Source organism: Mirounga leonina, unplaced genomic scaffold (assembly GCF_011800145.1).
Source record: "Mirounga leonina isolate KUSES-001 unplaced genomic scaffold, KU_Mleo_1.0 Mir_91, whole genome shotgun sequence".
NCBI lineage: Eukaryota > Metazoa > Chordata > Mammalia > Carnivora > Phocidae > Mirounga > Mirounga leonina.
Genome location: NW_023270839.1, coordinates 43,134,436 through 43,150,232, shown reverse-complemented (window position 1 = coordinate 43,150,232; position 15,797 = coordinate 43,134,436). Strand labels below are relative to the sequence as shown.

The window sequence follows — 15,797 nt, the reverse complement described above, 5'->3', positions numbered from 1 at the left end:
AAAAAGGCAGTCTCAAAGGTTACATATGTTTTTATTCCATTTATTTATCATCTGGAAATGACAAAGTTCAAAAATGGCGTACAGATTAGTGTTTGCCAGAGGTTAGAGGGATGGATGGGACTATAGGATGGATGGATGGGGATAGCACAAGGTTCTTTTTGGTAATAGAACAGTTCTGTATCTCAGTTGTGATGTTGATTATACTAATCTACACATCTCATAAAACTTGAAAGAATTGGGGTGCCTGGGTGGCTCAGTCATTGGGCGTCTGCCTTCGGCTCAGGTCATGATGCAGGCATTGGACTCTTGCTCGGCGGGAAGCCTGCTTCTCCCTCTCCCATTCCCCCTGCTTGTGTTCCCTCTCTCACTGTGTCTCTCTCTGTCCTCTGCCTGCTACTTCTCGCTCTAGTATATTTCACCTAAAACTGGTGAAACCTGAACAAGATCTGTGGGTTGTACCAATGCCAATTTCTTGGTTTTGATATTGTACTATAGTTACCTAAGATGTTACCATTGGGGGAAATTGGATGAAGGGTATGTGGGACCTCTCCATACTAACTTTGGAACCTCCTATGAATCTGTAATGACTTCAAAATAAAAAAATTTTTTACAATACAATCTTGACCTACACACACACACGTGGCATAAAAGTATACTCAGGCAAACCAAAGTCTTAATGAGATCTCAGACTTCCAATCTCCTAACCCCTCTCCCTAAGCAACTACTTCTTTTCTTGTGTATCCTTCCAGAGAAGTTTATGAACATAGAAGCATAAATGTGTTTATTAATGTGTGCATATGTATTTGCATATACACCCACAAATACACAATTGACTTTTTTCACAACTTACTTTTTTACAGTAATGTCAGCATATCATACTGTCCTGCAACTTATTTTTTTCACCCAATAATATGTGTTAGAGATGAACTCATGAAAAAGTACTCCTTTTTTCTTTCTTTTTATGGCTGTGTGACATTCCACTGTATGGTTGTACAATCGTTTATTTAACCCATATTAAGAATTACTTAGGGCTTCTGGCACTATAATAAACAAAGATAAATCTTTAAAATTACTGAGTCAGAAAGTATGAACACTTATAATTTTAATAAGTCCTCCAAAGAAACTGCACAAATTTACATTCCTGCCTAGAGTGTATGAGTGATTCTATATATCCTTGCTATTGTTGTGTATCAAACTTTTTAACCTTTATCAATCTAACAGTGAAAAATGCTCTGCTGTTGTTTAAATTTGTTATTACTAACATAATATGTTATTACTAAAATTTAGTACTATATAAGACCATAAGGTGCTGAGAATAAGTGATGTACCCAAGAAAATTTTGCTATGGGGAATTATAACCAATGAAGAAATAAAAAAAGATTGGGGGCACCCGGCTGGTTCAGTCAGTGGAGTGTGTTACTCTTGATCTCGCGGTTGTAGGTTCAAGCCCCACGTTGAGTGTAAAGATTACTTAAAAATAAAATCTTAAGGGGTGCCTGGGTAGCTCAGTCGTTAAGTGTCTGCCTTTGGCTCAGGTCATGATCCCAGGGTCCCGGTATTGAGCCTGCATCAGGCTCCCTGCTTGGCGGGAAGCCTGCTTCTCTCTCTCCCACTCCCCAACTTGTGTTCCTGCTCTCGCTCGCTCTGTCAAATAAATAAATAAAATCTTTAAAAAAAAATCTTAAAAAAAAAAAGATAGGAGTTGGAAAAGTCCTTAGAGAGTAAGAATAGCTTGTTGAAATGCTATTCAATACATACTTTAACACCATAATGAGAAACTGTCCACTCTATTTTCATTTCAATTGTTAAAAACATCTTCATTATGTACCGATATTTCCCTTCCTCTAACTTTCATTCATTGTTCCTAGTTCTGTCCTCTGGGGATATAAAAGATGTTTAATCCTTTTCCAGGTCCCAACCTTTATGCTTTTCACAGAATCACAGACTTAAGTCAGGAAGAATATTAAAGATCACTCAATTACCCAATTTGAAAAAGCATTACCATATATCCCACTAAAGTCTTTTTTTTTCCAGGCTGAATAACTCAAATATTTCAATTATTTTGCAAATATCTGTTTCAAGACACTGCTTCATTCTGATTACTCTCCTCTGAATACACTGTCTATCAAAAAGCAGCAAACAGAATGGAGAATAGTCAGCTAAATGCAGAGTAGAAAAAGATAATCAACTGTGTTATAAACAACCTGCTTCAAAATATTTAAGTATTAAATATTTTGAGTATGAGCCTTTGGGCAGTTATAATAAACTTTTGACTCATCAACTTCAGACAAATAAGGAGACCCAGCCAGGCACACACCTACTTAAAAACAACAACAACAAACCACCTGTTAGCCTTCCAAGTCTCCAACCCTGTAATTGTGCAGATTAAAAAAAAAATCAATTACAAGGCTTTGTTTGTCCCTAGCAAATACATACATGTCAAATATAAAATTATTATAATAAATATTTTCTTAGACACAGTCTATCTTTCCAATTATTAAAAATAAAGGGAGAGGACAGAGGGAGGATCCTGATTCTGTCACATAACATACTAGCACTCTCTCACAGTTTGTAATGGATAAATATTTTAAATAGGACATGGGGGAAGACAGCACCTTGAGGGACACCACTAAGAATGAACTGCAGTTTAATTTTAACATCAGCCCATTAATCAATCACAAATCCACCTATCTATGCAATTATTCAGACTACATTTCTCTAACTTGTCTATAAAGATATCATAAGAGGCTGTCAAATGCTATCTGTATAACCTTGGGGGTCCCTTCCCTCATTTGTAAAACACCACTAAATGAGACAATCTATGTAAAGCATTTAACCCAGTACCCAGAACAAAATTAAAAATCCAATAAATGTAGCTGTAATTCTAGATATACTATGGCCAGAGTATCTTCTGTTGTACCTACCAGGTTACTTACCCTATAAGAAAAGAAATGAGGCCAGAATGACATGACTTGCTCTCTGGGAACCCATGCTGGCTCTTAGTGATCAGCACCTTCTTTTTTAAGTACCAACAACACACATGTTAAAAAATCTGAGCATTTGGTTCAGGAATGACACCTATCTCATCAGTTTATTACTATTATCTGCAACGTTTACTTATTTTCCAACACTGTATATACTTCAGGAGCTAAAACGCTCTTTTACATACAATAGGTGGCTCAAAAAAATTTTTTTTGTTGAGTTTTCTTTTTAAAATCAGGATGTATTCCTTAGTTTTGATAAAATTATCATGGTTATATAAGATGTCAGTTAGGGAAAGCTGAGTGAACGGTATATGGGAATTCTCTGTACTATCTTTACAATTCTCCTAAAAATACATAAGTTTTTCAAAATTAAACATTTTTAAAAAATTAAGATGATCTTTCTCACCTCTGATAAATTCATTCTTAAAATACCTCAAATATTACCAACCACTATTAGGTACAAATTCTTTAGCAGCCTTTACAGCCTGATTAATCTGGAATAGAAGGTGTGAATTCCAGCAAACAGGAACGTTCGTAATACCCCTTATCCTGGGCCACACAGAGTTAGTATTCAGTAAACAACAGTCATCCCCAAATTTTATTTTTGGAAACAAGAGCCTTAAAAAAATCTATCCCAAAGTATCCTTATGCCTAAAGCATTAAAGCTCTGTAGAATCCAATTAAAACCTCTGACTCTTACTGCTCAAATCACTTAATTAGGAGTAACATTCAAGTCAAGCTCAAAATCTTTGATGTATGAGACCAATTACTATATAGTACCATTAGCATGGAAATCATTTTAAAAATATGTTTATATCATGGATGATTGGTTTCTGAATTAGGTAAATAAGAATTTAGGAAAATGATAAATTTTATTTGTAATTATTTAAGCTCAAACTTTCAATGTTAAGCAACAAAGTCATGAAAATTCTGCTAAAACTTTAACTGTCAAGCAGGGAAATCCTAAAATACCTAAGAATAAAGTGTCTTTCCTCTAAATACCTCCAAATAGATTTTATACTTTAAAGAGTTTCTTTCAGGTATCAACCATCTAATTTTCAGAAACTTGGCTTTCCTTTTTGGGACAGTACTACAGAATTGGTACTATAAACAGAAGTGCTACTGTCAAAGAATCGATCCAATAATAAAAAGAGCTAAGGCCACTTGTCTTATAGAAAATTACTGCCAAATACTGCCAGACCCTGCTTTTCCTTCCTTCTGGGCTAGTAGCCAGATACTAATCATTTTTAGACCCTTTCTAATTTTGAGTACACAATTTAGTGCACAATACCACATCTGAACTAGACACTATTTTAATGAATGTTCTCCATAATTTGTCTAACGTTTTGGCATATAAATACACACATACATGCATACATGATCTACCATACCTCTGGAAGTATTTCTATAAGAAAGTGATTAACAGTGGTTGCCACGCAGGCAACTGTTTGGGTCCTGGAGTTTTATATGTTTTTGTAAAAAATATTCAAAAAAATTAATTTATCCATTAAAAGAAAACATTAATTCCAGTTAAAATATTTTACCTTACAAGATAATGTATAAGGGAATCTTTTAAAGATATTTTTAAAATATTTTAGTATGTAATTGTTTTAAAAACAATTTACAATGTTCAACTTCACTTATAATAAAAAAACCACAAATTAAAGAAAGATTATTTTTGCTTACCAAATTAGAAAAGCTGAATATTGGCATATAAATTGGCAGGACCCTTCTAGAAAGCAAAATGGCAATATCTAACTTTTTTTAAGGTCTTGCCTTTGGCTGAACATTTTTACTCCTATCCTAAGAAAGTAAGTATGGAGAATGAACTTATGCAAAGATTTTCTTCAATGTTATCAGCAGAGGAAAAAAAATGTTTAATAATTGGGAATGGTTAAATCACTATACACCCATTCAGCAGAACTGTGCTACTTTAATAAAGTTAGATTTTGAAACAATTTTAATGAAGTAGAAAAGTCTTCATGATATAATGCTTGGTGGGGTAACAAACAGTATACATATGAATAAATATATTCATGTATTCATTGGAGGAGGAAGAATGTATACCAAAATGATAGTAATGCTTTATTTGGGCTGAGCTTATTTTGCCTTTCTCCAAGTTTTTAAAAGAGTACCTAGAACTCTTTATATAAAGAGTTATATATAGGGACAGTTATATATATAACTCTATTTATATACAATATAAATATATAAAACATGAACACACACCTTTATTCTTAAGTTTATAATATTGCAAAACTGATGTAGTATTTAAACAGTTGAAATACTAAATCAAAACCTTCTAATTAATAACATTTAGGGAAACCAATGAAGAGTAACCCAAGTTACTTTTACTATGTATCATTAAGATCATTCCTACCATACAATAAGCACTACCATACAATACAATAAGCACTACCAGCTAGCTCATTTTTAAATCAAAACAATAAAAAAAGAAAACCTCAGACTACTATATCAGTACACAAATGGAAAAAAAATTATCCCATCAGACAGGGTTAATAATGTAATCATAAGATAAAATTATAAGAATACTTATTAGGATAAATAATATCCCTGGAAGAAAGAACTGCTTAAACTAACATATAACATCTAAATTAATAAATATAACCAAGCTTATCCTTTAAATGCACTGAGTCTGCTACTGGGAAAAACAATAGTTATTGATGAATAAGTAAATTATCATTTCTCAGACATTAATCTGTATGTTTCAAATGTAGCTGGAGCATACCCCTAAAGATTATTTCCACCACTAGTGCCCACTTAAATCACAAGTTCACTATTACTCTTGGCACCCGTCAGTGGGTTACCAATGCCTTAAGCCCAAATTCCTTCCGTTGGTTATAAGACTCAACTGTGTTTTCATATTGCTGTTATTAAAGAATAATGCCCTGGTGGGCGCCTGGGTGGCTCAGTAGTTAAGTGTCTGCCTTTGGCTCAGGTCATGGTCCCAGGGTCCTGGGATCGAGCCCCACATCTGGCTCCCCGCTCAGCCGGAAGCCTGCTTCTCCCTCTCCCACTCCCCCTGCTTGTGTTCCCTTTCTCTCTGTGTCTCTCTCTGTCAGATAAATAAAATCTTAAAAATAATAATAATAATAATAATAAAGAATAATGCCCTGGCAAAAAAAAAAAAAGACTCATGGATGGTCCTTGCTTTTACTCGCTACTCCTTCTCACTTGCTTTCTACACCTGAACCCAGTAGTTTGCAAGAAAGTGTGATCCTTGAACCAGCAACATTTCCATCATCTGTAAGCATGTTAGAACTCCAAATTCATGAGCCCCACTCCTACCAGGAGATTCATATGCACATTATAGCTTGAAAACCACTGCTCCAGCCTTCCTGAATTGCCTGCAGATCCCCAAATCTGCCCTGCTCTCTCTCTGCAAATGTAGTTGCCTACCTACAGTGTTCTTTTACCTCATTCCCTCTGAGGTGTCCTATCCACCTTGTTTCCTACTCATCTTTCAAGTCTTAGCTTAGAAATCACTTCAAAAGAAAACTGTAAACTTCCCCAGAATTAGAAAAATATTACTCAAGATTTCTTCTATTATTGTAGCTCTCATTTGCATTCTTCACCAACTAAAGCCATTTCTAGAATTACTTAAGGCCATCAAAGAAAGCCTTTGCTTGACATACCCCAAAACATCACTAACACATGACAAAAATAAAAAACAGATTCACAGCTTCTCCACCTGTGTTATGAATGTATTGGTATAACTGATTTCAAAGTGTATAGAATATTAGAAAAAATATAATGTACAGTAGAACCAAATGTCAGAAAAAAATGACTTTTATTGTTGAAAAATTAAAGAAAAATAGCCAACCAGTTCTGAAATTCACATCTTGAAATTAATTTGAATTTTCTCTTTCCTGCGCATATTTCTCCCATTTTCTAGAGGAGGGAGAGCAAATAATGAGGAATATGGCTTTAAAAAAAAAAAAAAGGCAATCCCAGATGAAAGAGAAATGTGTAAAGCCTGGATAAAGCCATACTTTATGTCAGATAAAAGAAAAAAGTATGGACTAGAAACGGTTCTCCAGGGACACCTGGGTGGCTCACTCAGTTGAGAGGCTGCCTTCGGCTCAGGTTGTTGTCCCAGGGTCCTGGGATCAACAGGGAGTCTGCTTCTCCCACTGCCCCTCCCCTGCTTATGCTCACTCTCACCCTATCTCAAATAAATAAATAAAATCTTAAAAAAAAGGAAACAGTTCTCCAACATTTTTAATAAGTTTGAGATAATCTCACAGTACATGATTAATTACTAATTTATCTTCAATCATTTAATGATCATCTAGCATGTGCTAAAAACCATGTGGTATTAAGAATTGTGTCTCTCAGGCGCCTGGGTGGCTCAGTTGGTTAAGCGACTGCCTTCGGCTCAGGTCATGATCCTGGAGTCCCTGGATCGAGTCCCACATCAGGCTCCCTGCTCGGCGAGGAGCCTGCTTCTCCCTCTGACCCTTCCCCCTCTCATGTGCTCTCTGTCTCTCTCATTCTCTCTGTCTCAGATAAACAAATAAAATCTTTAAAAAAAAAAAAAAAAGAATTGTGTCTCTCTCTCTATATATATATGTGGAGATGAAGTTAACTCCTAGTTATTTAACCAAGAAATTAATCTTGTTTAAGATCTTATTTATTTTTGAGAGAGAGAAAAAAACAAACAAGTGGGGGGAGGGGCATAGGGAGAAGCAGACTCCCCTCTGGGCAAGCCTGATGCAGAACTCAATCCCAGAACCCTGGGATCATGATCTGAGCCAAAATCAAGGGTTGGATGCTCAACTGATTGAGCCACCAGGTACCCCAAGAAAGTAATCTTTATGTGCACCAAAAGACAGGTACAAAGTTGTTCACAGCAGCTTTGTTCCTAAGAGTTAAAACTGGAAATGGCCCAATGTATCAACAGAACAGAAAAACATATGTACTCAAACAATGGAATACTACACTACAATGAAAAAGAATGAATTACTGTTACCTTAAAAAAATATGGATGAATCTTACAGACACAATGCTGAGCAAAGGAACCCAGGTTGATTCCATTTGTCAGAAGTTTAAGAAAATAAAACCAATCTGTTGCAACAGAAGTCTGAAGAGTGGTTACTTTGGGGAAATACTGACTCCGGGGAAATACTGACTAGGAGAGAACATGAGGAAGGTTTCTAAGATCCTAGAAGTGTTCTAGATCTTGATCTGGTTGGTGACTACATGTTTACACATGTAGAAATACATTGAGCAGTTTATAATTTCTGCACTTTACGATATAGGATATTTTTGAAGTCCCATAAATTTTTTAGAAAATGAAAGAGAAAGTTCCTATTCCTCTAAGCCAGCCAGGAAAAAAGGAAGAAAGGAAAAAAGGAAGGAGGAAACGTTAAATCAAATAATTTCCAAATTCCTGCTTTAAAGTTCAATTGTTTTATTCAACAAAAATTTGAGCACCTACTCTGTAATAGGTACTGTTCTGGGTGCAGGTATATAGGACTGAATAAAATGGGTAAAAATCCCTGCCCTCATGGATCTTATATTATACTAGGAGTGGAAAGACAATATAGAGTATGTTGGATAGCTGAAAGAACAAAATAAAGAAACAAAGCAGGGAAGAGAAATAGGAAGAGTATGGGTGGAAGGGCTGCTATGATTCTAAACAACAGGGCCAGTAAAGGCCTCATAGAAGGGGTAATATTTTAATTAAGACTTGAAGGAAGTAAGGGAGGGAGACATGTATGTGTGGAAGAACATGCTCCAGGTCTTCTGAAGCAGAGAGAAGGCTACTGTGACTATAGGGAAGTGAGCAAAACAAAATAAAATAGCCAGAGTTTCAATGAGTTTAATTAAGAGTTTTACTCCAACTCCTTATTTAAAGATTAACTTAGGGGCACCTGGGTGGCTCAGTCAGTTAAACATGTGACTCCTGATTTCTGCTCAGGTCAAGATCTCAGTCATGCGATTGAGTCCTGTGTCATGCTCCATGTCCAGCATGAAGCCTGCTTAAAATGCTCTCTCTCCCTCTGCCCCTCTCCCCCACCCCTCGTGCTTTCTCTAAAAAAAAAAAAAAAATTTTTTTTTTTTTAACTTAAATTGGGATGCCTGGCTGGCTCAGTCAGTACAGCTCTTGACTCTTGATCTTGGGGTTGTAAGTTCAAGCCTCACCTTGGGTATAGAGATTACTTAAAAATAAAAATCGTAAAAAAAAAAAAAAAGATTAACTTAAGTCAAATCTTTTCTACACAGAAACTTCTGTAACCACTAGCTCAGTCCACCCTTATCTAATCTTCTGAGCTCCTACAGCTGTACCACTCATGGCATCTTTACATATTACCTTGCAATTAAATAAACACTGACTCCCACTCCCAAATAAACCAAGCCTCTTCAGGACAGTGACTAGATTTTATGCCTTTTTGTATCTCTATTAGTTGGCTTATGGATAGCACTTAAGTGGTTACGGGTAAGGCTGATGCTAATAACAACTTCCTCAGGCATAAGATTAGGTAACTGTGGATAGATTTTTAAAAAGAAAAAAAGGAAGGAAAGAAACCAAGACGAGGGAACTATGTGAGTAAAGGCACTGAGGCGTCTCCATGTGTCATGATCCAAAGTCTGGATTTTCTCTGAGCCATGTCCTTAAGACTCTGAGATCCTCAACATCACTTTTCTAAAAGCCACTCCAGGCTTTTCTTTTTTTTTTTTTCCCCATTGAGGGGCGGGCAGGACCAGGTACCTGGTATTCCTTTCAAATAATGGTTTTATAATACCAATGTGCATAACTAGCTTAACAAAGAAAATCTTAACCAATTAGCCACATGATCTTGAGCAAGTCATTCAATGACTCTTGCATGTGTCAGCTCCCTCACATGCTAAAATAGAGTTGGATTAAATGATCTCCGTCCAAACAATCTCAAATTCTCAACTTTTTTGAAAAAACTGAATGAATAAACATTACAACCTAACTTCTTCAATTTGTAAAATGAATAAAATATCTATTAACAATTTTAATACACTGAATAAGCAGTCATATTCAGAAAACAGTATAGTATTTGGAAAAGCACAGAACCAAGAGTACAACAGACCTGAATCTAGTTATAGCCTGTTGCTTAGTAGATAATGACCCTGAGCAAGTTATTAAATCGTCAGCCAATAAACAGACAATATAAAGACATACACAGGTTGGCAACAATCATGTCCCATACAAAAAGCAGCCAAGGTAAAAATATCTACCAATCACTGATATCCAAGATCTCAAATACCCAAATTACTTTATAACTCTACTAGCAATTTTGGTTATAGGAACTAGTTGTTGTCTCAAAATCTGCAAGTTTAACAGAGTAACCCTTAACTCCTATAGTGCTGGGGAGTCTTACTTCTTAAATAATGAGGATAAGAACTATAGACCTGGGTGGCTCAGATGGTTAAGCGTCTGCCTTCAGCTCAGGTCATGATCCCACGGTCCTGGGATCAAGCCCGGCATCGGGCTCCCTGCTCAGCGGGGAGCCTGCTTCTCCCCTCTCCTTCTCCTGCTCCCCCTGCTCTCTTGCTCTGTCAAATAAATAAATAAATAAAATCTTAAAAAAAAACCCAGAACTATAGATCTAATATCAGTTTGTGGTCACAGGTGTAAGGTTAAAGTATCATATTCTATTAATAAGAGAAAGCCCAAAATTTTAGAAAAATAGGACAAGACTGAGATTTGGGCTTAACTCGGACATTATGAAGATATCAATCTTGGCATTGAGGGTTCAAACCTGTAATAAGACCCAACTGTGTAAAATAAGCATCGAGGTTCAAAAAGTAGTAAGACAAATATAAACCTAGTTTTGAGTCAAGGAGGAGTCAGTGACAGACATAAATAATTACAGCATACTAGCAAACATAAGAGAATGAATGAACAAGACAGAGAGAGTGAATAACCCAGTGGGATAAGGAAGAGGGAGGACCAGAGGATACAGAAGACTTAAAAAGCAGACGGTGCTTTTTTTTGTATCTTGAAAACTCAGTAGACTTTGTCAGCAAGACAGGAGAAAGAAAGGCATTCTAAGCAGTGGGGAGAATATATGAGAAGGCTCTGTCTGAGTCAGGAAACAGTATGACTCTTTCAGTGAATTAACTGGATTAGTACAGTTGGAGCTTCAGATTTACGGTGGGGGAAATGCAGGAGATGAGCCAGATGATGAAGGGCCTTGTAATGATAAAGAGTTAGAACTAAATATGTACTGTAGGTAAAGGAGAAGTATGGATTTTAAGAAAGAAGCTTTGAATAGATTTGCATTTTAGAAAAGTCACCTTGGCAGGAGTGTAAAGGATGGATTAAAGGGAGTCAACCACTAGTAACCTCATTCTACAACCCAAAGTTAAATAAGGACATTACATCATCACATACTCAACCAGAAATCAGAAATGAAAATAATAATGCTTAAAACAAATAAAGTTAAATCATCAAAAGAAAATCATTTATCTTCATGAATGTATATTGTGGAATTAAATATTTCCTATATATCTTAAAAAGGAAGAGGTTTCTAAAATTAGGTATCATAAATGAAAATTACATGGAACTAGTTGTATCCTGAGAACCAGCTACTCTTCAGATAACTATCCCTTTTTGTAGACATAATACTGCTGACATGCAACATCAAAATGCAATAGAATCCTTGGAATCGGAGCTTACACTGATTACTGACAGGGACTTCTCTTTAATTTTATATATATGGAAACTGAGGCCCTAAGAGTCTAAGAAATTACCCAAGGCCGTATGTTAGTAGGACAGTGAAGACTGGAATCCATGTCTTATGATTTCCTTTCTAGAAATTGCTGTAGTACATCATGTGTATAATTCTAGAATTTTGAATGATAATCCAAAACACACTCTGGTAGCACCATTTTCGTTATAGTAATAATGAAATATAAACAGTAAAACTATAGTAATAACGAACCATAAAATTATTTTTATGTTTCATATGCCTCAGAAGAAAAACAAATCTAGTAGATGTATCCATACATCTGACAAAAAGAAATCTCTTCCTGAAATCTGTGTATCAATAAGAACACCTCCACCCCCAACACAGAGACAAAAGGTATTCTTGTCTAAGGAGTTGAAAAACTTCCCTTCTCAAACTTGGAAATAATTAAATTTGAAAAAGGAAAGGCCTTAGATTAATTTATCTTTATATAATTAAACATCCAACATCTTTAACATGTTTAAACATTTTACTTAGGTCTCAGTATTCTTATTCTGTTGTGCTCCCCACCCCCTATAATATTAGATTCTTGAAATACATTTTTTCCTTCATTAGTACACACAGTGGAAGTGGCAACACTGACAAAATGCCTTATAAATACTGTACATTTCACAAATTTGCATAGTGACCAAAATGTTTTAATTTTTAGACTTCTCTAATTTGCACTTACATCCACTCACGGAAATAGATTCAAATAATATAAAAGCATAAAATTAATAGCGCTCTTCCATGCCTCTACAACCCTCTCTTAAAGAATCCCCCAAATACTCGGAAGTTTGATGTGTATCCTTATAGACTTTTTAATGCTTATATAACAAAAGGTGCTAATCCTCAGAGTCAATATATATTTAACACCCAAACTGTACTGATCATAATTCAATCTTTAATAATTCAGAAGGTAGAGCATTACCTGATTTGGTTTCCAGTTATCACAACAGACATCAATTATATTATTATTCAGGGGTTATAAAAAAAAAAAAAGTGAGCTGAACCCCAAGTACCCTGTTTCTTCATTATCAGCATCTCAATTATTTTATGTATTTATTTTATTTGCTTTCTCTCGATATAGGTTACATGTGAGCTGGAATCACTGTACCTCCAGTGCTGTGACACCTACCAGATAATAAAATATTTGCTGACTGATCAATATGTTTACTTAGAAATCATGAAAGCTGCTTTTTTAAAAAGTTACTGAAATTTGCTTAATTTATCATTTGTCTTTCAAAAATAGTGAGGAAAACAAAGGTCTGTTTAGGGTTTTTTGGCTGTAGTTCTAACCAAATATCTGCTCAATTGATCAATTTTGAAATTTTGATCAATTTGAAAGTCAATCAGACAAAAACGAAAAAAAAAAATAAAAAACTTAAGCTCCTCAATGGGTTAAATATTGCTATGCAGGATCCCCTTGCATTTTTTTTTAATGATTGCAATACTCAAGGATTAAGTACATTAACCCTAATCTTTCTGGTTCTAAGATAAAAAGACATCTCAATCTTAAAAAACTGTTACTAAGAAAATGACTAAGGCAGGCAAAATTCTTTGCTTTGGCATAGTCAAATGTGTGTTTACCCAAAATGACAGAATTACTGTTAATATGGGCTCCACTGCCTGCCACATCAGACTTCATTTACAGGCCTCTCTGATGAAGTAGCTATCTAACCCGAAGACTTGTCAAGCAAATGCAGACTTCCCAAGCCATACATCTTTTTAAAAACCATATATACGGGTCATTTTATTTAAATTTCACCAAAGTCTGGGCTAGTTACCAAGAACTCTGCATTAGAGTCAAGACTAACTCAACCTTTACCAAAAAAAACTGTTTAGCAGGATTCTCTAAAAGAGCTGCTAGTCACCCTTACGGGTCTCAAATGACGCTTCTGCAGAGCTCTAGCTTTGGGACTTCAAATTCCGATACATTATTTGGAGACTGAACTTCACGTTATCCCTCTCCACGAACGTTTTTCAAAGGACAGAGAAGCCCGAACACACCTCCCATCACTACTTGACTCTGCCCAACACTCAGGCAAGACTTCAGGACAGATCTAATAATGCAGGATCAGCAAAGCAGACTACCTAGGAAAGCGAAGCCAAAACCACACAGCCTTCCCTACCTTCAGCGGCTGGCACGCTTAACTTTAGGACACTCGCCTCCCAAAGAACCTAGAGTCTATATACCCACCTAAGGTGCTGCCACTCTCTCGCTCCCAGAGCAGCGAGACCAGCAAGCCCCCACAGGGATCCCGGAGCAGGGAAAGGAAAACTGCAGAACAACCCCAAGATTTCTCCAACTAAGAAACAACGCGGATCAATGCTCTCACTGAGCACCGAATAAATCTCACGTAGAAAGAGACCTGTTCCAGGATGCTGACCAGCCACAGGCTGTCTACTGGGCTGGCTCCGGATGCCCCTAGAGCCCCCTCCTGCCCCGAGCCGACCCAGTAGTGCCTGCTGAGCCGCGCCCTCCATTCGAGATCTGCCGGAGACCCGCCAACTCGCCCTGTCGCCCCCTTAAAGACTGGAGACCATGCCAAGTTACCGCCCCCCTCTGGGCAAAGCAGAAACCCCAGTAAAGACGCCGGTCTCCGCCGAACACCCTTCCGCCCCCAGCAGCCCACCAAGGCGGCCCGGCCCCTGCAGGGCGCAGACACATCGCCCTCTCGCCCGGAGACCCGGATAAACAGAGCCCCCTTCCCCGAACCCTAATACGCTGCTTTGTCACCCAGGGATGCGAAACACTCCCGCTCAAAGGACCCCCAACACCCCAATGATCTGCCCCTTCAGAGATTCAGGACCTGCTAAACTGAATTCTCTGCCCCCAAAGAGCCTGCGGCCACGGTAAGAGGACCCCTTGTTCCGGAACCCCGCTACGTCTCCTCGAGGAACCCCAGGACCCTGACAAATCTCCCTTGACCCTGAAGTGGGACCCTGTGCGCCCCCACCCGCCCCCACGCCAAGCTGGAAGAGCCCCAGTAAACCGCCCCCTCGCCTCAGGAGCCCCGGCACCCGCCACACCGCCCCTGGGCGCCCGCACTCGGGTCCCACCCCGCCGCCTCCTGCCCCCCGCACTCCCGAGCCCCACCAAGCCTCGCGCCCACCAGGCAGCGCCGCGCAGCCCGCGGAGCCGCCCCCGTCGGCAGCCAGCCCGCCCCGGCTGCTCCGAGTCCCGGCTCCCCGACCGGTCCGCAGCCGGGACGCGCTCTAGGCTTACTTACCTGGGAGCGCCGGAGGGCGAGCGGACCGAGGAGCCCTGAGGAAAAGAAGGCGGCGGCAGGGAAGGGGCGGCCCAGGCCTGCGACTGCGGCAGCTCCAACCTCTCCGCGAGGAAGCGCTTGTGTGAAGAGAGCCCTCCCGCTTCGCGCGCAGCCGGGAGACCGAGCTACAGCCGTGCCCGCCGCTCTTCCCGCGAGATCCCAGCCACGGCAAGGGGCGGCCGCGGAGGCTCGAGTGACAGCGCGGAGAGCCTGTCGGCGGCTGCGCAGGAGGCGGGACTCGGAGCCCATTGAGACCAGTTGTAAAATAGAAAAGGTGATTCGTCCCGCCCACCGCTTCTCCCCTCCCCGGCCCCTCACAATTAACTAGGGGCAGAAGTAGCAGTGACCTTAAATAGTCAGAGGCGGTGGCGGATCGCGGCAAGGTGTCTCGGGTGGGGAGGCTGGGCTTGTGTCTGTCGGGTTCTGGTCAGCCTCCGTAGACACACCCGGCTCAGGGAAGAAGCGGGTCTTCACACTGGTGTGGGCTGAGGCGCCGTTACCCTCGGTTACAGCGCGGCCCGAAGTGCACAGAAGGTTCGCACCTTCCTGGTTGAAGGCGCACCCTCCTGGGGTTACCCGGGTGTAAACCTTCCCCCCATCTCGCCTCTCATCCCTCTCAGCCTCAAACAGGGCGCCATTGTTGAGATGCCCGTGTTTTCCAAACCCCAAGTCAGGACAGCTGGCCTGACAAGGGACTCTCTTCTGATTCGTGCATTTATTTCTACTAAAGCCTTCTAGAAGAGTAAAAAGTAAATCTCACTTGAGTCCCAGTATAACAAATTCCAAAATTGCATGAAAAGTCGCATCACTGTAAA

The 15,797-nt window shown here is 39.0% G+C and overlaps 1 protein-coding gene across 1 annotated transcript in view; it reads right to left on the bottom strand.

The window, feature by feature from the left end:
* Positions 1 to 15,125, bottom strand: part of GLCE (glucuronic acid epimerase) — a 113,444-nt gene extending 98,319 nt beyond the window's left edge. The window contains exon 1 of the mRNA XM_034994647.1: positions 14,944 to 15,125. The gene's annotated coding sequence lies outside the window, so the exon portion shown is untranslated. The remainder of the gene's footprint in view (positions 1 to 14,943) is intronic.
* Between the last annotated feature and the right edge of the window lie 672 nt (positions 15,126 to 15,797).